The sequence below is a fragment of the Corvus hawaiiensis genome, chromosome 4 (genome assembly GCF_020740725.1).
Source record: "Corvus hawaiiensis isolate bCorHaw1 chromosome 4, bCorHaw1.pri.cur, whole genome shotgun sequence".
Taxonomy (NCBI): Eukaryota; Metazoa; Chordata; class Aves; order Passeriformes; family Corvidae; genus Corvus; species Corvus hawaiiensis.
The window spans coordinates 67011277-67035218 of record NC_063216.1 but is presented as its reverse complement, the minus strand read 5'-3'; the positions used below and the strand labels follow the sequence as shown (position 1 = coordinate 67035218).

The window sequence follows — 23942 nt, the reverse complement described above, 5'->3', positions numbered from 1 at the left end:
GGCTCCTAATTGATAGCAATTCTGCCTCCTCATGCTTCCAAGAGGGCAAAGCATAGTTCTCTGAAATACAGAGAAATATGGTACAACATTTGACCTTCAGGTCTTGAGAGACAAAGTTATCCAAAACATAAAGCTTTGCACTAGAACCCAGAGCAAATCTTGTGATGCAGAAGCAAATCCTTTCATTCTGCTGTGTGCAGCCAATAGTCTAATGATGAAATGTTTTAGTTTCAGGCTGTTTGAAATTCCCATTTAAATGACAGAGAATGTAACGACTTTAAATTCTTTGACTTAGGAAGAAAATAGGAGCTAGCAAGATCCCAAGTTATATCCTAAGAAACTTTAAAGTGCTTATGCATAACAGAGATTTTACTTTGTATGTGAAACAGTACATTATGTACTCATCCTACATTTTCATAGTTTGTTTTCAACATTGGACTTCTGTTTCAACGCAATCATGAAAAGCTCTCTATCTGTAATTTCATGTAATTGGACTGTGATGAGAGCTAATGGACAGATAAAATACCTTTTGACAGCTTTTCAAAATCCGTGGGGAAGGCAAAATACCCATTCTTTTTACATAAATTCATCTCTGAGTAACAGTTTTGATTATGGCACTCATAACTGGGGGAGATGCTGCCATGCAGCAGAATTACTCCTAATGAATCTAGAAATTCATCTCCCCAGTCTGAAAAAGGAGTCATCTGACATTTTAGCTTTTCAACTTTAACTTGGCCTTTAAAATCATACCTTCATGATTTTTCCTTCTGACTTTGGAATGAACCTCTCCTAATTTCCATGAAATTCTTCCTTTCTCTCCACAAACTGTTTACTTGGGTTAGGGTTAGGGTTAGTGAAAGTAAACATGAAACCTTTAATTTCTCCCTTTTCAGAAGACATCCATAGTGAGCCAGCAAAATCATTGAATATTGGTATGAAGCAATTAAAAATGTTGACTTTCTGAAGTCAGTAGTAATTTTGCCTTCATTATTATTTCGAGATTTTTCCACAAATAAGATATGCGCTTTCACATAAATGAATCCTTTCAGATAAATCCAAGTCCAATAACAAGCAATGCAAGCTGTATATTTCTTTTCAAACTAAGGACTAAACCTTAATTGTTAATCCAGGCCAAACTACCCATAACTTGAATAAATCTGACTTTTTTTTTTTTTAATTGAGTCGTAGCTTTTTTAGGTCATAATCAAGACCATTACCTAGTTTAGCCAAACTCCTAAGCACACATTTAAGAACATGCTCATTGGTTTTGATAACTTCAATTCAGGGCTGAAGTTCCCTGCTGAGCTACTACTAATACTTTCGCTGCCCACTGTAACACTTCATAGATGAAGCTCCCGTTTGAGTCACAGGAAGAAAAGCCAGCTGGGTTACCTTGACTAAAGAGTTTAGTCTCCAGCACACCACCAGGAGGAACATGCGGTGCTGACATAATCACTTTCTCCTATGCATTTTGAGTTACTGGTTTAGGTCTGTAGATTCAGGCAGATCATAAACGTTCATATGGAGATTATTAACAACATGTCAAGAATGGATACAAAATTCAATTAGGTAACAATCGGTTTTGCAAGCACCTGTTCTTTCAAAACCTAGTTGTCCACAGATTTATGTCTCTTGCTTGATTGGCTTTAGGACTGAATTATAGTAAGATTTTCTGTTATCCCTGCACATACATACAATCTCTTCCTGCAGAGTAGGTTGGCAGCAGTGTGCAGGCAACCATTTGACACCACATCTCTTTCAAGTCCCACAAATGGCTGAGGTAAGCCTGTGGGTATTTGGACCACAGTGTCTTCTCTGTAGCCTGCAGCTTCTGTGGAGTCTGTAGGATCTATGTCTGGTTCTTCCTGAGACTTTTGATCTTTTATCCAACATAACTGAAACTGGACAATAGATTGGGAAGTTGAGCGTCCACGAAAATATGCTTTTCAGTGCAGTCCAGAATGATATGAGAATAACCAGGAGCTCATCTGCAGAATGAGTATTTTCCAGGTCTGCTGGAAGCTGGAAATATATAAATAAGCTAGTCAGGATCATTCAAGATGTAGAAAAGTATGGCACATTTTACCAGGCCTCCCAGGGCAGAGCTGTGTAGCTCCAGCTGAGCCAAACCATACTTCCCTCCTCCAGAGGCTGCTGCTGCTGGAGGATGATGCTCTGGGGCTGGTGGAAACCCATCCAGTTTCCCTAAGGGGGTTTGCAGCCAGACCCTTTGGAGAACATACCTCTAGAAACATTTTTAGCACAGAGATGAGTTACAGGAGACAGAACTTCATTCAAGCTTTCCCTTCCTTCATGTCTCTAAATGTTTTCTACCCCCATCACCCTTTTCCAGGCTGAGGACTTGGAAGGTGCTTCTTCCTCCTGTGAATCTGCTGCTTTCTTGTACAATTAGCACCTCAGTTCACCTGCTAGACATTTTCTCAGTTCTGCTTTCATTCCTCAATGCCAAGGAAGATGAGATTGCAGCTCATAAACTTTGCTTTAAGATTAGTTCTCCTTGCTGTGTAGTGGTGTTGGTTTTCTTAGTCTGGGCCCAACTGCCCCAGCAGTCATACAGCTCCTAACTGAGGAGGTACAACTTTATTCATCTGAAGGTTTCTCCTCCCTAAGGTAGTCAAGATCTTTCTTCCCCTGGATCACATGGGAGGCCCACTGTAGTATTCAATTCAATTTATAAAATTAGTCTGGTTATTTTAAAACATTCCTTAAGAGCATACTCAGTGTAAGCTTTGGATTTCTTCAAGAGTCTGCTTGCAGCAAACCAAGAAGAAGTTTAGATTTTAATTTATTTCTCTCCCCTGGATATCAGTCACTTCACAGGTTTCACAGTCAGAGTGGGTTTCAGGATTATGTCTGCCATTACTTCAGTGCTGTCTGTGACAGTGAAGCATGTGGTATAGGCAGGGTTTAATTGAACCCTGTGTTGCTTTTTAGGGTACTCCTTATGACTGCTTCACCAGACTTGCTGGCAAAAGGCAAAAATCTTTTCCAGTTAAGGTTATAAGGACTTTTTTTATTATCATGACAGATCTACCTAAACACACATGAAAATTTAATTAACTGTAAATTTTTCTCAGATTCACAGAAGCTGTGGAGGAACCTCAGGGCTAGTCTTACAGCAGTTTTCAATATTTACAATCCCTAGCACATTCCTGAGTTTTTCACCTTTGGAAAAAACAGCATAAACCTTCATCTTTCTATGTTGCTATTAATAGCTGGAGGAAAGGCAACAGAAATCTTATCTCAAAGGTAGCTACACCTAATAACTATGGCTTGTTATGTTAGCTCAGACTGGAGTCTTTTACTATTTTAGAGTGAGATTGTTGGGCTAATTTCAGTTAGGTACTCCCATAGGAATGCCCCTATACCTCCTGATTGATGGAAATCTATTTCCTATGCAAAAAAGGTTATAAGAATTGCAAATTTCTCAGTCTATGGCTCTGGAATTTCAATGGTTTCTGGAAGATTTCAGAGTTCCTCACTCTGGCACTCCTGCAAAACTCATAAACGCTACAAGAGCAGAGACCTTCTGGTCTGGGTAGCATATAATGCTGATAAATTTTATAGCAGCAGGGAGAAGTGCTGAAGGCAAAAGTGTCTCTACTACTCCAGCTTTACAAATGCCACAGGTGTCGTTAGCCTGTTGGGTGTTCTTGATCCTAGCCAAAATAAGATCAAAGAGGGATACCTTCTCATACTTAAATATGAATACATTTTACTCTCTTCTTGTTTTCTCAACCCTGAATTGTAAAATGTCAGCTGCACTGGAAAAAAAAAGGTTCTGTCTTTCTGATTTCCTACACAAAGAAAAGAGATTCCTTGTAAAATCAAAGTAACCCACGAAGAAAACAGCCACTTGTGTAATGTTTGTGTAGAATATGTGAATATGCACTTGTGTTTTCATCAAGCCACTAAACAAAGAGGTACATTTCTATTTTTAGAAGAAAAGAGACAAAATTAAATAAATTAGATAAGAAGTTCTGCTGGAATGTCCTGGGTTTTTCAGGTCCATTGCTGCCATTGTCCCAGCTGCAGCTGGGACCCATTGGGACACCCCTGAGCTTGATCCAACCTAGAAGGGATATCTAGGACAGGGAAGCTGCCAGACCACAAAGCCTCATGCAGGCTTGAGTATTTTTATAGGAACCACAGCAGGGAAACACCTGAGGTAGAGACTAGCTTCTTAATTTTATATACATCACTTCCTTTAGCAATTATCAACTAAAACAGATTCACATTTGACAGAATCCATTCAAAAGGAGGATACACATTTTGTGGAGTTGAAAGCATTTCGTCAGTACTCTTTAAAAAGCAGGATACTATGTGCTATAATTTATCAATTTAAAAGGAAGTTGTGCTCTCCACAGAGATCCAAGAAAATTTGTTGGCTTTGAAAGGGGCCTGTTAAGAGGAGGAAGAAAACATGTTTTGGGTAAACCAATTGCTACAGTAATTATCATTTTTGGTGAGATGGATCACAAGAAATATAAAAAATGTTCCTGGAGCTTGACTGGCTTTCATTACATATGACGCCATCACTTTCGTCTTTAGACCTCACCTTACATTCTGCTGACTTGTTATCTCTCTGGACCATGGTACTTCTTTACTAATCACATTTATGTTCACTTACTCACATCGCTACATTTCTCTGCTCTGTTGTATCTGTCCGTTTTCGAGTTTTTCAATAAAATTTCAGGTCTCTGCTATTGTGGTATAGCTGCTGGAACCCCCAAAAGACACTGGTATTCTGGAAATTTCAGTTGGAGGTTCATAAACCATTTTTAGCCCCACAATAATCTCATGCCTACCTGTGCTGTTGTACTGAATGAAAGTGAATCACTCCGTGCATTAACAGTCCTAGAACACAGAACTGCTTCAGTCTTGGGTCTGCCTATATCCAGATATTGTGTCTGCTGTAGGAGGAGATTTTCCGGTCAGTTTTGCCCCCCTGCTGTGCATGCAACACAAGGAACCATGCAAAGCCAAAAGGAGGGCTCTTTCTTCACCCCATATATGATGTGCTCTTCTGGAGAATTTTGTGGTTCCCCTTTACTCAACCCATCCTTCCTAGAAACTGCTCCTCTCGTGCGTCCACAGCACAACAGATATCAAGTGCAGCCATGGCTTGGATCTGTGCATGGAAAATGGTGTGATTCTGTCATCTACCACATCTGGAAGCATCACCACTGCCACCAGAGAGAGTGGCCAGAGACCCTCAGACCACCTCTATTTCACACCGTGACCTGGTACCTTTAGTGATGAGAGATACAACTCCAGCTGACTGGTGGGTTCCAGTGCAGGAGAAGGTAGCTGGGGGGCAATGGTTTCTTGAACCACACTTTCTTGAGCTTTTCAGGCATAGCTAATGTAAGTGAGGAAAGACAAAGCTGCTTTGAAGGCTGAGAGATGGTAGTTGCTTAAATTATTTCTGAACGAAATACTTTGAAAACTGGAACACAGGGAAGAGGCAAAATTAATGGATAAAATCAGAGCTGATTTCCAGCTGAGCTCCACAAAGCATGTGGGGAATGATCCCCAGCACACAGGGAACCAGAACAGGGGAATGCAGTGAGGAGCAGAGCCCAAAGCTCTCAGTGGGTCCTTTGACACACGTGCTCAAAATAAACAGGGGGGATGTCCTTCTGAATGAGGATCAAATAATAAAATATGTCCTTTACGATACAGCATGAAGTGCTGTGAAATTATTCCTTAAAGACCTGGAGCTGCCCTGGAAGCCCCTGGGCTCATTCTTTGCAATCAGAGGGTTTCAGAACAATTCCTCCAGATGCCTGCCTTGCTCTCTCTCCCCTCTCTCTGAGGGGAGCAAAGGGTAACAAACCAGCTAAGGTCTGCTCAGGCTTAGTGCCTTCCTCCAGCTTCTAGCAGCCAGGTAAGGGTTATCCCACCAGTTATAAAGGTGTGAAAGAGCAGACTCATGCAGGAAAGCATCGAGGTGCTAAGAGGGTCAGTGCTTTACCCTGGATAAAATTTATCTGCTGCGCAAGTAGATAAACATCACTTCAGCTTTGTGCAGGAATGGACTTAGTCAGCATCAGCCACATAATGGCAATGGATCAAATCAAACAGAATCATAGAGTGGTTTGGAAGGAATCTTAAAGATCATCTAGTTTCAACTCCCCACCATGGGCAGGCACACCTTCCACTAGACCCCATTACTCATGTTACATCCTATCTGGCCTCGAACACTTCTCGGAATGGGGCATCCACAACTTCTTTGGGCAGCCTGTTCTAGTGCAACATCACTCTCCTAGTGAAGAACTAGTTTCTAATAAATCTCAAATAATAAATAAATAATTAAATAGCAACTAAATAATAAATAATAAATAACAATTCATCACATCCTCCATATGCTTTCACAAACAACACTATCAGGTCCAGCTTGGATGAGAAATGCCACTGCTGCGGGACATCCATCAGGAAGAGAGAAAGAAACACAAGAGTTTCTGGCAGATACTTCATGGGTGGTATCACATGCTCAGTTATATCAGTGCATTAAAACTGTTCTTTTTGTATACAGCAAACTTACAGAAAATGAGTATGCAAGCCCATCAGAAAAGCAGTCTCTCCTTCTGGCTCCCATGCGACTCTCTGGTGTGAGCATCTGAAAATCCTGCTTAACTGCTGTCCTAGCTGGTGGAGGAGAGGTGAAGCAGGAGGTCTTTGAAAAACTGAACAGCTTGCAACCCCTGCCCTCACAGGGGCCATTCCTTTCTCCTAGGAGATGACTCCATAGATTTGTTTGAGGAAAGAAATCCATATCTGATGTTGCACAAAAATTGCAAGCAAGGTTTCTGGTTACAGGACGATCAGAAAGCATATCAATGTGATCCCATATTGTCTCCTTCAGATCAAAGAAATGTGACCTGTTCCTCATTCTCCTGGACTCAAGATCAAAGGGATCAAGCCCTCACCTGAAATCTCTAACAGGTTCCCTAATGGGCTTCACCACCAGACAGAATTCAATAAAAAAGTGTTCTTCATTAAACTGAAATGCAGATGTGAACCCTTCCAGGATTCTTTAAGTCAAAGAGGAAACAAAAGGGATATTTTGCACTTCAACATATGACACTATTTCATGCACTGGCAAAAATAATCTAATTTCTCAGAGTGGGGCCAGGGTGAGCTCCAGGCTGGTTTTGAACTGTGCTGCTGGGGACTGGAGGCTTTTCCTTTCCCAGACATGGTGTTGGAGCATAACCATGTCACCAAGGTCAGCATGGCTGCTCCGGTGCAAGGAGCTACCAAGAGAGGAAAATCAGCTGCTGGCACGTCGTATCTGTGGAAAAGGGCTGAAAATACTGACATGAATCGTTGCAGTTTCTGCCTGGGTTCAGGTGGCAGAGCTGGTGGTCTCCAGCTGAGTACCAGGTCACACCTCTCCCTGGCACAGGTGGGACTCCAGCCGCAGCGCTGACTTTCCTTTGCCTGCATAAAGCAGACTCCTTGTGCTGCAAGTGCTTTTGATCAGTCTCCAGCCATGGCCAGAGATCTCTGGGGTTCTTCTCAAACCTGCCCTGTCATGAGGTTGCAAACATAGCCCGTCTCAGTTTTTCTCCCCAAAGTCCTTCCGTCTTTTTCAAGTTTCTTTGAACGAAGGACTTTGCTTTTCACAGATGGGTTTCTGGGTCAGCATTATCAAATAATCCTGGTACTGAGGGCACATTTTATACCAGTGAGATAACTTACATCAGTTTCACAAATGAAACAATTTTTAGGGCAAAGAAAATTTTTTTGTATAACTACTTCTGACCTCATTTTTTCAATTGTGGGAATACTTTTTTTTTCAATACCATTTGGTTCATAGCAATAATCATTTGAGCCCAAGTGAGGTAAATAGTCTTTCTGTGCCTTTTTTTTAATGGGAAGCAGCTGTGCTTTGGATATTTGTTAGCAAATAACACCTACACATGAAAAAAGAAAACACAGACTATGCTTCAGAATACGTGTTTCGGTTATCACAAGATAAGCACACAATTTGGTCATCATGATATTTATCAGTTTTCCACAAACATAGATTTTAAATGCATTTTTTTGCTCTGTGTGGTTTTTTGTGAAAGGGAGGGATTTTTTTCATTTCTGCACCCACCCTGGAGAGCAGTGAGCACAGCACTTCCAGGCATATCCCAGAGATGCACCCAGCACCTGTGGCATCTCAGAAACCTGAAAACTTGCAGATTGGTTAAAGGCCAAAAGGGTCTTTGTGTGACTGTGGGGCATTGAGAGGTTGCTGTCACTGAAGTCCTAAGGATAAAACCTCTGACATACACCCAGAGATTTAATTCATTTCTTCAGACCCTTATAACTGCTTAGCAGATGCAGGCCCCATCAATATACTTGCAGCGTTACTAGTGTGCTTGCAATGTGCCATAAAAGAGATGGGAACCTTCTCCACTCTCAGGCAGCATTTCCAGACTGCTCCAATGATTGTGTGAAAGTGGGAATTTACATAATTTCCCCATCTGACAGGGAAATGGTACCTGGAGAATCATTTTGAAGGCATAGTTTTAATACGAAAATCTTAAAATATTTACTTTGAAAAGGGGGTAACATTCACCTGGATGCAGGCTCCCCAGAAATTTAGGCTTGGTTTCTGAATCACATATAGTCTTCAAAATACATGTTCACTCCAAATGAAGCCATATCTCCAGCTTAATACATTTTTTGTGTTGAGCTCAACCATCCATCTCAAAAGTTGAATACTCTAATTCAGAGCATTCAAGATTTACTAATGTAGCTCTCAAATTGTAATGCAGATAACAGTGCCTCTCTGTGAAAGCATTCAATTTAGAGATAAAATAGAGAAGGACTCTATTCTGCATTTCAGTATTGATATAATTTAAATGCCACAACAGTGCAATTCATTCTTGCATGCCTTTGGCTAACTGCCATCACAAAAATGGTGTGTGGAGAGAGGGAGAAAGAGAGAAGTTATTATAGAAGAAATATACTGGGAAAAAAGTGATTTTTATGGTAGAAACTGTACCTGTGCTATTATTTTTGTTGCACAGCTCCGGTTACACTCTGGTCATAAATTGACCATGGGTAGGCTTGACCTATAAAATACATTATTTTTCAAGGTCTGCCAACTATTTTTCTATTATCAGTTCTGGTAATTATTGTATTTGCAAACAAAGAAACATTAGAACTGAGAACTGAAAAACTAGAGTCTCAGAGATTTCCTGGGTTCAAACATTCAAGCAGAGTTACCTTCAATAAATGGTTTTAATGCACTGAGGAGGTTTTTACCTATGTGTGCTGCAGTACCAGGATTATCAATGGACCAGATATCTGAATGAGAGAAGCTCAGTATTCTGCACTCAGATTTTCCTGGCTGTATTGTTTTAGAATTATTTGCTCACATTAGAATTAGTGGGAATAAATTATTTTTAGCTAACTCTAAATATTGTTACTCAATAAAAAGAGATGTGTACTTGAACTTTAGCAAACCTGGGAAAAGTCTCATAAATATTAAAGAGTGGTACATTTTGTGCAAAGTCTCTTTAAGCAAGCCTGCCTATTTCCATAGGGCAACAGTGTCTCAAGCCCATTTAAATAAAAATTGGTGATCATGTTTCTTTTAAGATAAATAATGCATTAAAAGTTTCAGTTAGATCTCATTCCCAATATAACTCACCCATTCTCAAGCCAGTATTGTGGTTCAAAACAAATGTTCAGGTCATCCACAAGGTATTTCTGTCAAAACAACAGAAGAGCTGTCAGTCTTCAACATCTCTTTTCTTACAGTAATTCTTCTTTTTACTTAGATTCCCATTTAACAAGTCTTTCTATTGTTCAGAGACAAACTGGTTTCTGAGGTCTGCAAATGCTCTCATTCACTTAGAGGAAGCCTCAATCAATGTGATCATTGGAAGTTACCATGTTTTTAAAACACTGAATTAAATTGAAAAATATTTTGGCTGTGTTACAGTGAGGATTGCAGCAGTGAGGAGTACTGTTTGGTTTTGATTAGGAAAATAAACTGTAAAGGACAAAAGAGCAGAGTGGAGGGAGGGAGGTATACTAGTTCTGATTGTGTCCTCAGTAGAGTGACTGCTGTCTGTGTCCAGTGGTAGGATTACTACCAACAGTGTTGATGTCTACCTGAGCATCATATGAAAAAAGGCTCCTCATTTCCTCATAACCTGCTCTGTCAGGTACCCCTGCACATGTGTGCCTACGGTGAGGTGGAGCACAGCAGAGAATCAGTGTGAAGGTGTGGCAGAGCAGTGCTTGGTGATCTTCAGTGCTTGCAGCCACATTCATTGTGGCTGTATGAAGGAAGCCACATTAGCACTCCTTCCCTTCTGCAAAGCACAGCACTGTTGTGGCTGGGGTGCACCTACATCAAAGCCGGTGAAGCCCAGGGAGTGCTGCACTGTGCAACAGGAGCTCAGGTCTCTGCTCGTTCAGTCGTCTTTCTGTCATACACCACTTTGTGGTGTATATTCCAGGAAACAGAAGGAACTGTAAAAATCTTACAGTGATCAAGCTAATGGCTAGCTTAGAAAAATAGATAGAAGTTTATTTTTCTGTTTAATTTTACCTAATGTCAGCATGTATTGCTAGCTCTGTAGGTGTTTGATCCTCTTGTTTACTCTGTAAGGCTCTTTCTTACTTGATACCTTGAAATAAGGATATCCATGGGCTATTTAGCCTTTTTGTTTTCTCATTAAAAAGATAGCATTCCCTCAAACGTAGATAAGTGCTGCCTTCTAAGTACTTCAAATGTTACTTTCCTTTTGATTTATGGCAGGGTAGAGAACAATTTTCTTCAGTATATCAGCTTTTGTTCACTTATTCACTAAAGAGTCACAAGCTTTTCAGTTTGTCTCTGATGCAAGAATTATTTTTTGCCTTTATTGTGCTATGTCCATTAATATTTGCACTATCCCATTCTGAACTCTTTCTAGTTAAACTCTATTTTTTGAGATATGATGCTCCGAACAGATGTGCTGTTGAAAGCAAGGGTGAGCATTTTGTTTACTTTGGGACCTTATGAGTTAAGAATTTTCTGTCCTGTTCCTTTTGCATCCCAATGTTTTGACTGTTTCTGCAAGCAGAAGTCCATACTGAGCATGGACGCAGGGCTTTTGTGATTGCATTGCATTTCCATACTAGTGATGCAAAAGAGTCATTCAGACCATTTCCCTCACATTTGTCTGTTACCCAGCTGTCACATTGTTTCAGCTGGGTTCTCTTGAGGAGATCCTCCTGGTTTTTTTCTAGGTTTAGGTAATGTAAGTAATATTTTTTTGTATTTGTCTATATTTTTCTCAGGTCATATATAAATATAATTAGCACCGCTACTTTTGGTTGGGGATTTCATGCTCAAGTGTAACTTTCTGTCTATAGAGAAGCGACCCTTCATTGATCCATCTGTTCCTACAGTGTTTACAGGCCACATCACTGTTTTTCTTTCATGCTATGATTTACTTATGTTCTCAAATAGAACTCTGCCAGTGGCTTTTTGAACCTGCTGTTGAACCATGTCTGCTGCTTCTGTTTCCATTTGCTATCTCATGGGGTGGTGAAAAATGAAACAATCCCTCTGAGTCCCTTTCTTTGAGTAGCAGTTTAAGGAGTGCAAGAATCATAGTTGTGACTGATCCATTTGCCTCTTGTTTCTCTTATTCTAGAAAAGGACAGCTGAAAAATCTTCCCTGCTACAACATTTGGCTTATGCCTTTCTTGTTGACTGATTCTCCCTATTACACCCTTGTCTTTCTCTATCTTAAATTAAATCAACATTAGATATCATTGAAGCCAGACTTCCTTTGAAACTTCATGCTGATCGGCAGAGGCAGATAGCAGCTAAGCAGCAGAATCAACTTAAGAAAAGGAAGATACAGCTACTTTATAGATGTGTTTTCTTTTTTTTTTCTTCATTCTTTCTTGTGCTCCTAAAAGGAAAGTAGCAGCGCTCTTTGATCTTAGAAGACTGCAACACATTGATGAGTGGAACAAAACTCTTTCCTTGCTTATTATGAGACAAAATGTTTCATTCTTTCCCATAATTTTTAGTGCTAGATTGCTCTGAAAATTGCAGAACAAAGCAGCTGATATTAAAAAGAAAGAATTCATCTCAGCTTTTTACATGATTCAAAAAGGGACTGGAGGAATGCATTGCATGAAAAATCCATCCTGGCCAATTAAACACTGCCTTTGGCTCGAGAAGTCCCTGACCTGTAACACACTGCAGAGTGGGGAAATATCCCTATGTACTTCCCCTGTGTGATCATTCCTTTCTTTCTGTGCTGTCTGCTCCTGGCAGCTGTTGAAGGAAAAGTACTGGGCAGGATGGAGACCTCTGTGAGGTCCAGCCCTCTGGGGACACACAGGAAGGCCAGCTGTTGAGTAGTGTTTCCTGTCTGGGCGTGTGTGGAAAACCAGGTTTGTCCCAGAGAAACAAGGGTGAGCCCATACACCTTGTTGTAAGGTAGCTGGGACCTCTCTCCTCGCTTACACAGAGCACAGGAATTTGAGGTTGCTGAACAATTATCTGATCATTTTCTCCTGAGCAAAAGCAAAAGCTTTCCTAAGAAGGCAGGTGCTTCAATACAGAGGATATTGTTGCTTTGTGAAATTGTTTAATGAAGATTATAGAAACTGTACTCAGCATCTTTGAAATATGACGTCTTTGATCAGCTGTGTTGCAAAGATGGGCTGAGGTAAAAGACAGGGAAAGAATGCATGGTTCCTTTTAATTAAAATGATTGATTATTACAGTGTGGGATAGTCCAAAACTGATTAATGTTCTTAATGAATTACTTTAATCTATTTGTGGATTTCTTTATAAGTCTCTTGTGGATATACATTATCAATACCTTCTTTTGCTGAAGCAAATTATTTTTCCTCTCTTTTTTTAGGATGCAGATAGCCACACTCAGAATTACAGACATAAAAAATCTGAGGTTGCTTATTCATAGGCAGGAGATTTAAGTAACTGTTATCTAAAACATGCGACCTTCTAATAACCTTTCCCAAAAGGCAAGATGCAGGATGAGAAAGAAGTAATTAGAGAAGTCATGAATGTTAAATTACAGCTTCTGAGTAACAGTTTAACCACTGATTAGTTCATGCTGGTCAGCGATTTGCCCTTTAGGAGGACAAGGTGTAAATCCCAGTGGATGACTGACCTTATTATTCTCCTGCATGATGGGCTGGGGCCCCTTACCACAGCCTGGTCCTGTCAGAGCATCCCCTTCCTCCCATGGCGCTGCCCACAAAGTGGTGGTCCTGCATTCCACCCAGGACTCAGCAGCCCTTCTCAGTAGTGGGATGATGAGGGATTGGGGGCTTCTGTGGAGGTTGCTGCTCTCAACTGAATCAAAAAGAGATTGCATGTCCACATCTAGAGTTTGGCAGAAGTGATGGCAAATTGGTCACCTGATTGATATTGTTTCTGCTTGGTTGGGAAAGCATGAAAATGGCACATCTTCACTTCAGTCTCTGGTCCCATCGCACATCCCATGCATGGTGGCAGTGCTGTGCTGTCAGACAGAAGGTCCCTATCCCTCTGGGATTTCTGACTCTTTAATGGAAGTTGCTGAAAGAAAATATCTCTTAAATGTCAAATTTAGTAACTCTGGAACAAGATTTTAGAATTATGTAGGTGTTTAACACCTGGTTAGACAGCACTCAACTACTTGACAATAGTCAAATTCACCTTCATTAGATGGACTTGAAGCCAGTGCCACTCTCCCATGCTGCAGTCATCATCAGTTATTATTGGTCCCTTTAAAAGATCCCAGGAGATGTCTCACTGAAGGGGCTGCCTTGGGTCGGTCATTCCAGGGAGGACAGAGGATCCTATAATTTTTCGTTTGTCAATCGTCCTTCCTTCCTAAAGCCAAGGCACCTCCTCCTGTGCAGAGCAAAATCTCATCTGCTTTGTGCTGACAGGAGCCTCTCACAATACAAACGTGTGATGTCTGTGTAACTTTGGGCCACTGTGGAACTGTGACTATGGAAAGAACTACTCATTCTGCAAGCAGGTATTAGATGTCTTCTTGGCTGGAGGGAAAGGAACTGGATCAGCTCCATCCAGAAGGCCTCAGCAGCAGATATTTCTCTTCTACTTTGAGTTCAGCCCATGAAGGTATTACCCCTACAAGGGTAGTGCCCAGGGCATGACAAGTGCTCATGTCCAGGGCTGCACTGCAGTCGCCCTTGATTTGAGGCAGTTAAGGAATTTAATACAGTGAAAAAGTAGGCTGCTATTTTTTTTTTCTTAAGTTCTCCGTGCTCATCAAGTTTGAAAGCCTAGGGCAAGATTAATTAAAATCAATGGAGCAAAGCAAATTAAGCACTTTAAAGTGCTCTTTGGGGGCTATCAAAACTAAAATAATTCAAAATAAATAGTCAAATGTCTGGGGCTTGTTATGAGACTATTTTATCATTCTGCCCATTCATCTGCTCTATCTCTCCCCTACTTCTTTATCTGTTTTTCACAGAGCTCAGCAGATGCTCTTTCCTCAGCATTTCACACCAACATGTCTCTGTGCAATCTCAGGACTCTGCTCCCACGGACCTAAAATAAAGATCACACTGCAAACACACAGCTTAATCCAGCAACTCTTAATCACACTAGTAAGCCTTGCAGATACGTAAATAGCACTGTTCATGTTAATGGGATAGTTTGTGAGAAAAAAAGAGTAGGTTCACAATTCTAAGTAGCAACCATGGGATGAAAATCTGCATTTTGTCTCGACTAGAAGAAGCACAATTTTGTATTGTGTATGATTGTCAGGAAAAATCCTATCACTTGCAGGTATCTCCTAATGCCTCAAGCTGTCTCCCCAGTTGTCTTCCAGATTAATTTGGACCAAACTCAACATCCTCCATACAGGAGGAGTTGTAAGGGTAGACATTCACTCTAAGAAATCTCAGGTCTGTTTGGTTTTGGGTTTTCATTCAGTCTGTGCTTCTGTGCCACCTGAGTGGTCCTACATGACTCTGTTTGGTAACAAAATCTGCTAATGTATGCCTGCTTCTGCTTGAGTTCTTAGCGGCTCTTTTAAAGTGATTCCAGGTTGTTTGGTGATCCCTAGTATAATCCCAGGTGTTATGGGGGGACTGTGAAGGTAGTCAGTGAAATCTCTAGCAATGTAGTCATTGCATTAGGCTGTCTTCAGCCTGATTACACAAGCTCAGCAGTGGCATTCATAATTCCAATGCCTGTTTACTAAACCCAATACTGAACTTATCACTTGAAGATACAGGAATGTGGAAGCAAATCTTCTGGATTAGAGTGTGTCTTTGGCTCCCTGTGGTAGGAAGTAAGCTCTGAGCCTGCCTGGTCCTGGCTGCTTGGCTGTGCTCTGAGTCACCAAGCTGCTCTCTGTGCTAAAACAGTGGTGTTCTGTGAGGAATAGGAAACATGCTTATCTGCAGCTCTTGTTATTTGTGTGGCAGCAGAGAACAGATGAACACATATTTCAAGCTACCACATAGAGTTGTTACTTCAGATCTAGTTTTTTAACCTTTTCAATAATTTTCAGAGCTCTCTCCTTAGCTTAGTTTAGCTGGGTGATTGGAGTGACAATGAAGGGCACTTGCTTCCAGAAGGCTCCTTTGTTTCCTGAATGTGAGAGAAATTGCTACCCACAGCAGAGCTACTGGTCCTCTGACTCCTGTAATCATCTTGTAGCCTCTGAGTACAATTGTTATTTTGGAAAAAAATTTTGGGTTTTCTCTGCCAAAGTTAAACTTATGATGGTTTGCCCAAGTGAGTGTGGAGACATCACAAAAGCCGTGTGCCAAAATGAGCCATTGCATTGACCCAGGACTCCATTATAAGGGTACTGTAGTTTTGATTCTTACTGAGTTTCTTCTTGTCACATGCAGGTGTCTAGAAGTGTGAGGTGCAATTTTTTATGTGAACCTTGAACAGAAAATAAACTGAGGGCTAATGTGTGGCCTGCGTGAATGGATATATATACTAAATTCTCGTAGAGACACACCAGTCTAAAAGTTTCAGCTCAATAATTTACAACCAGCAGCTTCTGGATGAATACACTTCATCACAAAGCTTGATGGAAGGCTAGAAAGGTAATCTAAGTGATTGCAGGGATTTAGCATCTCTGATCAGTTTTTGGCTTTTGTTGGTATAGTTAATAGACAAGAGAAATAAAGGGAAAAAGTAACTAATTCGGATTAAAAACCTTTTCTATGGCAAATTACACAGCTGTTACTTAACTTTTAGGACACTTTGATATAAAAATTAACATCTTGGTAAAAATAAGTGGAAACTTTCCAAGTTTTTGTTGTTGGAAATTGGGAGAATACTGAATCTAAGTCTTCAGAGATCTTTTCCTGTAATTACCTCTACAAATTATTCCAAGGGGTATCACAAGCAAAGAATACCTTGTTATCCTTCTGTATGGGAGAGAAAAAGGCTTTTTGCCTCTCTTCACTGCTTTTAAAACACAGAAAGTCAAAAATAAGCAATTTAGATGTGTTTCTGCATTGGAAACTAACAAATCTTTCTTATGTCTAAAGAGCCTTTTCAAGGTTTGGGTCTTGTATTGGCATGCTAGCCTTAAAAACTCAGTTGAATAGGGAAGGACTTACTAAGAATTTGCTTTTTTGAGGAAAGTTTTGATTTACTCCCATTAATAAAAATGAGTCAAACATTACAGAAAATTTCCCTTTAATCAGTTTGTAGTTTCAATAACTGAACCATTTCGGGCTGAGGTGCACTCAGTGTTTGCTTCTCGGGAACATTGAGTGATGAGGTTTTACTGGCATGATACTCACAGCAAGTGAATACATACTCGATTCAATTAATATTACTTGCTTTCACATAGCAATTAAAGGCCCCCACTGGGACTGGAGCTCGGGGGAGACAGTTTACATGAGGAAATATTCAAGACCCCCATGTTCAATGACCCCCATTCATGGCTTCCTCTTCAAGGCCAGGGTCTCTGCCATTCCTCTCTAATTCCTTCTTCCCTCTCTGGTTCTACATTTGAAAAAAGGTTGCAAATAAAATAAAAATTTAAAAATCTAAACTCCTTTTGTCCTATGCCCTCGTCCTATGTCCTAAACTCCTTTTGTCCTGTGTCCAAACCTTGTCATGTATCTATTCCTCTGTTTTATTGTTGACACGCATACTTGGCATCTTTGGAAAATCTTAGTTCTGAAAATTTCAACATTCAGGTGTTTGTAGGAGAAAATCATTTTATCTTCTACTGTCCTCTGAGGTGACATAAATATTACAATCAGGTAGACATACAGCTGCTGTTCTCTCATCTAATGAAGAAGAATATAACTCAGAAAGACTTCATTATATATATTTTACTCTTTAGAAAGTTTATAGACTGGTAGCTTCCTCTGACCAGCAAACTGACCAGCCTGGCTCAAAAAGCAGTTTTCTGCAAATAAATATCCTAAAAGGGCAGATGTAATGCAAAGGCTGTGGGAGTCCTCTGTACAGTCCTGTATATACTATGTATTTCAGTGTGAATTAAAAAGCAGATATTTTGCTCAGTGGAAAGCTAAGGCCCAAAGCCATCTCACCAGGCCTTGCTTTCAGAAAACTAATGTAGTATAAACTGGTCTTCTAGGCTTCCTCATCATTAATGGAGGGAGTGGAGGTTTGTACCTCCAAGGAGAGAGTTTGCCGTGCTGGGATGAGTGCCTGAGCTGCACAGGATGAGTCACTTGCTGGGTGTGCTTCTTTCTTTTCACAGCCACAGACAACAGGCTTAGAGGAGAAGCTCTGCTCCTGTATCTTCCTTCATGTGAGGCAGCACAAATGCCACTGAGCAGAGTAATCCTTGCTGGAGTTCTCCATATTGCCAGGAACCACACCAGTAGCTCTGGTTCCTGCCAGACAGCATCAGTTACTGGCAAAAGGCTACTGCCGAGCCCCAGCAATTCACGAGGTCATGGTGCCCTCCACAAGCTGATGACTGGGAAGTGTGAAATGGGTGATAGGCAGCCTGTGGTGGCAGAAGAGCAGATGTGGACCTGTGTCAGCCCTTGGAGAGGAAGAAACTGCTGGGAGGGGTCTGTCTCCCCATCCCAACATCCACAGATCACTGCGGGAGAATGCACTTTGTTCACCAAGAGGAGAATGAAATAATACGCAGATAATATGCATTATTTTTCCTAGTCTTGCTTTTCTGGTTGTCAGGTTGCTGCCAGAGTTGTTGCCTGGGTGGATGTCTGCCACAGGAGAGCATCACTAGTGGTGGACAATGCTCTTGAAACTGCTGTCAGAGCAGACCTTCATCCTTCCCTGCATTACCAGCTGTAGAAGTGGCTGCCAAGAACATCTTAAATATATTCTCATGATTCAGTCACAGCTGAGGGTTACACAGAGGAAAGAAAATGGCTCGTGGTAGCAATCCACAGCCCAACTCCTGTGTCTGTTAGCAGGGGACTCTGCTGTGACCACCATCCCCACATGCCTGTCAGGCAAGAACATCATCCATCATGGTTGTGACAAAGGCATTTTCACCTGTAGAAAATCCCATCCATTTACAAACTCTGTATAGCCCAGACATCAAGCGATCCCCACACAGCCACTCAGTTTCCTTCAGTGGGATGGGGGAAAGAATTAGAAGAGTAAACCTGAGAAAACTTGTGGGTTGGATAAAGACCATTTAATAGGTAAAGGACAAGTCTTACGCACACAAGAAAAACAAAACAATTCATTCACCGCTTCTCACAGGCAGGCAGGTGTAACTATCCCAGTCAAAACCAGCACAGAGAAGAACTTTGTAAAACAGAAGTGAAACCAGGGAAAAATTATTGTGCCTGAGTACTGAAGATACAGTTTTTGTATAAAATTTGATGGATATTTGGTTTACATCTTTGTAATCTCAAGCATAGTAATTGGATATTCTGAATACATAGGAAAATTTTACTTTGAGGGGTCATAAGTTACATTCTGTCTTCAGCAACAAATGAATGATGGCAGCTTTCTTACCTCTAGTAGCACAAGTTGGGGTGGTTAGGGAACAGTTTCAGAACCGCCTTTGCCAGCAAAGTAATGAGGGCAGCTTGCAGGATAAGTACTTTCTCACATTTATACTTCCACCCTCTGCCTCTTCCAGGGCTAGTGTGGATGCAATGATTTCTCTTGCCCAGAGGCTGTATTTAGACCATCCCATTTTAGAAGGTTACAGCTGAAAATATTACAAATCTCATTGCTTCTCCTCTCTTGTAATGTATGCTTAATATACATTGCATTTCATTCCACCTGGACCATGAAATTGGTTACATGGAGAGTTTTACAACATCGACTCTAGCACTGTAGCAGAATAGTTGGAAGTATCCCTAAATGTTGGCACTGTGTGGTTCTTTCCATCATACTTCCATGATAACATTGCCTTGGCTGGCAACTTTTTTTGTACTTCGAGATTGTGAATTTGATTATTTTACAGATATTCCTGCTGTGCAAAAGAGAAAAGGCAAAAGGGAGTTTATTATGAGTTTTATCAAATTGTGTTACAGAATCCCACAAAAGACAGAAATTAGTCTCTTCAGTTTTCTCAACTGCTTTATGCTGTTCTGACACCAACATCACCAGCATGTTGTCTCCTGGCATGTGTCTGTTATAGAAGACAGAAACTGCCATTTTAGATCAAAAAGTAATTTCCTTGTGTCCAGTATCCTTTGACAGAAAAAGTATAAATGAAGATGAATAGGCCTTCAAAGAATGTGTTGCTTTGGGATTTTTTCTTACCTAAAAGAGAGCAAGGTGATTTCTCTGGATTAGGAAACATTTCATTTTTTTCAAAATCTAGGCCTGGCATGGGGTTATTTATTTTCAGGCTTACAAATAAGCTTTTTTACACTTTGACAAATAAAAATGTCCTGTCCAGGAATAGTAAGGAAGTTTTTCTGTGTGACAGATCATGAGTTGATAAACTGATAGATAACTCCTCTCCCCTGAACAAAGGGGTTTTATCTGAGAAGATATCACAGTGAAAAGTCAACTGTTCTTCCTCTCCACTAAAGCAAGCCTCTGCTCTGAAGGCACTCCAGGGGTATGGACATGTTGTACCACCACTTCCATCTTAGGGACACCTAAGATACTCTACACGAAGTCACCTGTATGACCCAGCATGATGCTGCACAGAGGTGACAACCTGTGTTGCTCCCCATCTCACAACTTGCTACTTCAGCATTTTCTGGGGTAACCCTTCACTTTTTTGTACTGTGCATTCCCAGCCTACTTGTGCATACCTTGAGAGAAGTGTGGATGTGCTTCCTGACAAGCTGCAAAGCAACTGTGAGGCTTCCCTGACCAGGCAGTAGAAAAAGTGCATCTCCCATTAAGAGGCACTGATTTCCCGCCCAATGCCATTTGCACAGTGGAATTGGGTAACCCACATATACCCAGCTATGCTGGGTTGAATTTCTCTCAGACTTTGCCCAATTTCTGTGAGGTCTGTGTGACTGCATATCTTTGTGTCAAGTGGTGTTAAGAGGAAGCTTCAACTGGAGAGCTGGAGGGAGTGGGAAGAACAAGGAGATTGTAGTAGAGACAAACATATCTCTGGAAGCAATCTCTCTTCATAGTCTTCAAAAGGCATCAGGAGAGTTGCATACACCTAGCTGGCAGGATGAGAGCCTTACAGGGTCTTAAAAACTCAAAGTAATAATAGACTTAATGAATTAAAGTAATAAACTCAAAAGCAGTACAAGTAAGGGATACAGCAAATTTATTTAGGTTGCACCAAATAAAATTTGATGATATAATTTCTTTCTTAGCATTTAATAGCCTTCTGCATGTTAAAGACACTTTGTTTAAAACTCAGTCACGTGAGTCAATTTGGATCAGATTCCTTTTTCCTAGTTGTATCTATATAGGTGGCTCTCTCCACTAAATACTGGTGGGACAGAGAAAGGTGCTTGCAGGGTGATTTATTCAGAGAACCTGTGTTTTGGGTTGCCCTACAAGTGCCCACCTAGGCTGTCATATGCAGAAACACATGAAGCTCTGTTAGATATGCTATATTAAAAAAAGAGATGCAGACATCTTTCAGTTTAGCTTTGTGTGATATTTAATAAAATTACCCTATGGACTCTTCTGTAGAACAAGATTTTTAGCTTGGCTTCCCCTTGAAATGAGGCATGTGCAATCTTGCTGTCCTACTATCTGTCACGTCCTTCTCAGAAATGTTCTTGCCAATGGGCACACCTCAGTCAGATCTAACACAAGAAAAGAGACCTAAATGCCCTATCTTCCTGAGAGGTCTGACACTGACTGGTTTTCACAAAAGAGTCCCAAATTAGTATAACCACTGGATGAAAAACAGCAGCGAGAGCCCAGTGGTTATCAGTTTGACCCCATGCTTGGTGGGTGACAACCTGTGTACTGACAAATCAATAAACACATGGTTCTCAGCATGGAGCTGACAAGCAGTTGCAGCAGCTGCTGTGTTTTATTTGGTCAGCAGCTAGAGGATAAAGGAGTGAGGAGACCTCTTTCTGCTTGGTGAATTTGAAGAGAAAGAATAAGAGACTTGGAGATAGTGAGGTCTTGTACCTGAGAGCTAGTGATACAGGAGACAAAGCTGTAAAAACATTGCCTTGTTCTGCTACTCCCTAAAAAGCCCATGTTTTTAATGCCACTGGATGAAATACTAAACAACATTTTCACTTCACAGCACTTACCTTAGAACTAACACACGAAATAATGGCATTTGTAAAGTATTCTCAAATTATCCTCTTTTATATCTGTATGCACATTGTTCGTGTTGAATTCTCTGAATTCAGCATCTGTCCAGGACATGATTACTTAAAGCCATCATCTTGTTGCCACCCTTATCTTTATCAGCTTTCCTTCTACCATCTCCCTGCCTTGTCTTGGGTAGGAAATCACATGCAGTCCTATGCAGCAAACTCTTTGAATCAGCAGAATTGTCTTTCCTTTTCAGTGCTGTATGACAAGTGACATACATGAGAGTCCATGGTGCTAACTACTGCATATTTCACAAGCTCTGAATTGGATGAATTGACACCAGAGAAACCCACTTTTTTTCTATTCCTTACACAATGTGTTTAGACTTTACTGTTTAATCAAGTGATGCTTAGCTCATTTGAACTGACTGATGTACAATTCTCAATTGTCAGTTCCTGCAGCCTCATCAACAGCTTAATAAGACAGGGTAAACAGTCATCACACTTGATCCCAGCAGCACACTGCACATTGAGGCAGAGGTCTCGAATTCAAGGACAAAACTCATTCTGTGTCCACCCTTGTTGGGCCAGAGGAGGAACCAGGAGGAAAGCTAGCCACGTGGTACAGTAGAATTGTAAAATTGGGTTTGGGGTTTGAGAGTTTTTTTTAGTCAAAGAGAAAATTTGGCACAAGTTTGTGTTTTCTGTGTAAAAAAAACCTCAGTACCTGGACGTAGTTGAAAATGCTAGAGAAAGTGGCTGTAGCTCAGTAGGCTTTATAAGTTGTAGAACGTTTGGCAAAAGTCTGTTTGGAAAGTGCTAATGAAGATAAATTTAAGAGTGGCTGCTAAAGCTTGAGTTCATTGGTTATTCCCATTAGAGATTACAAATTGGAAATATCTACCATCCCCCTGAAAACACTTTATGTAGCTGTTTCTTTCCATTACAGCATTAACTGAAACATCTGTGTGAAAATATTTCAAATTATTTGTAAGGAATACAGTCTTGAATTTGCTCAGACTTCTCATAATCTCAATTATGAGTCTAGATGTCCTGAAGAATAAATTTACCATATGGATATATCAGTGACACCATGGTATTCTTTTATGTGTAAAGCTTTAATGGCATCATTATGCTGTAATGACATCAGTGCCAGTAATATCCTACTAAAGAACATTATTAGTCAAGGGACACTAAATCCACAAATCTACAGGTTAAATTTGCCATTTCAGTAAGCATATGTCACACATACAGCACAGGCAGAGCTATGTGTATGCAGCTGTGCAGGTGCTATAGGCAAAACGTTGCGTGTAGCAGCTAAAAATCTGTGTGTTATGGTTGTTGAGTTAGAGATGTTGCTTGAATTCCACATTTAATTTTCTAGTTTTGAATTACAGTCAAAATCATAAAGTTCTGGTTAATAACTAGCATCAAACTAGCATTTGACAAATTGCATGACAGAATTTGTTGCCAAGATAAATAATTTCTTCCAACTGGTAAACAGAACGTCACTCATAATCTAAAAGAAATGTGTACAAGAAACGTATCTTTTAATAGGAATGCAGCACTGATGTAATGAGAGTATAACTACTTTTTAAAAAATTATTTCCCAAACTACTGTCAGCAGGGGCACATCTTTTTGGCTTGGAATCCCTGCGATTTTTATTGCTTAGGTCCCACTCCTGGGAGTTACCTTTGCATTACTCACAAACCAAAATCACTTCCTCTTCATTATTTTCCATTCAAAGAAAACAAATATTTATCAGAAGAAAATTATACTTTTTGAGAATGCAAACTGAAAAAGTGTTAAGAAATTTGTTTATGGTCTCCCCATCTGCTGTCACTTACCTCCCCTTGCAATTTCAGTGCATTGTGCTTTATTGTTTAAATTTGCTTTAGGATTTGCATGTGATGTATCCAAGATACCATGAATAGTTTGGTACTAATTAAAGAGAAAATACAATTATACGAATGGCTCTAGGGCAGTGGAGGCAGATCAAAAGAAGAAAAATCCAAAGTTCACAAAATTTTTCCATTCCAACTTTGATGATATTTCTGAATTTGAAATTATCATACAGAGTGCATTTGCATTTTAAATGTTTGGACACAACTTATACAGAAGCAAATAGTCTTTTGGGGCCATATTGAGCATTTTTGCAAGGCTGGAGAATAACAGAATACATCTCACACTAATATACATCCTGCTTAGGTCCATCAGGGACAAAATAATTCCAAAAACACAAGGGCAATACCTGCAGTAA

At 40.4% G+C, this 23942-nt stretch overlaps 1 protein-coding gene and 1 long non-coding RNA gene across 4 annotated transcripts in view; one reads left to right on the top strand and one right to left on the bottom strand.

Moving 5' to 3' along the window:
- LHFPL3 (LHFPL tetraspan subfamily member 3) overlaps positions 1 to 23942 on the top strand; it is a 244267-nt gene that overhangs the window by 113217 nt on the left and 107108 nt on the right. The window lies entirely within an intron of this gene.
- Positions 845 to 9901, bottom strand: LOC125325403. Its single transcript, XR_007203315.1, has 2 exons — positions 9677 to 9901; positions 845 to 2022 (listed from the first exon to the last, which is right to left on the bottom strand). It is a non-coding gene; the product is annotated as an uncharacterized LOC125325403 (long non-coding RNA).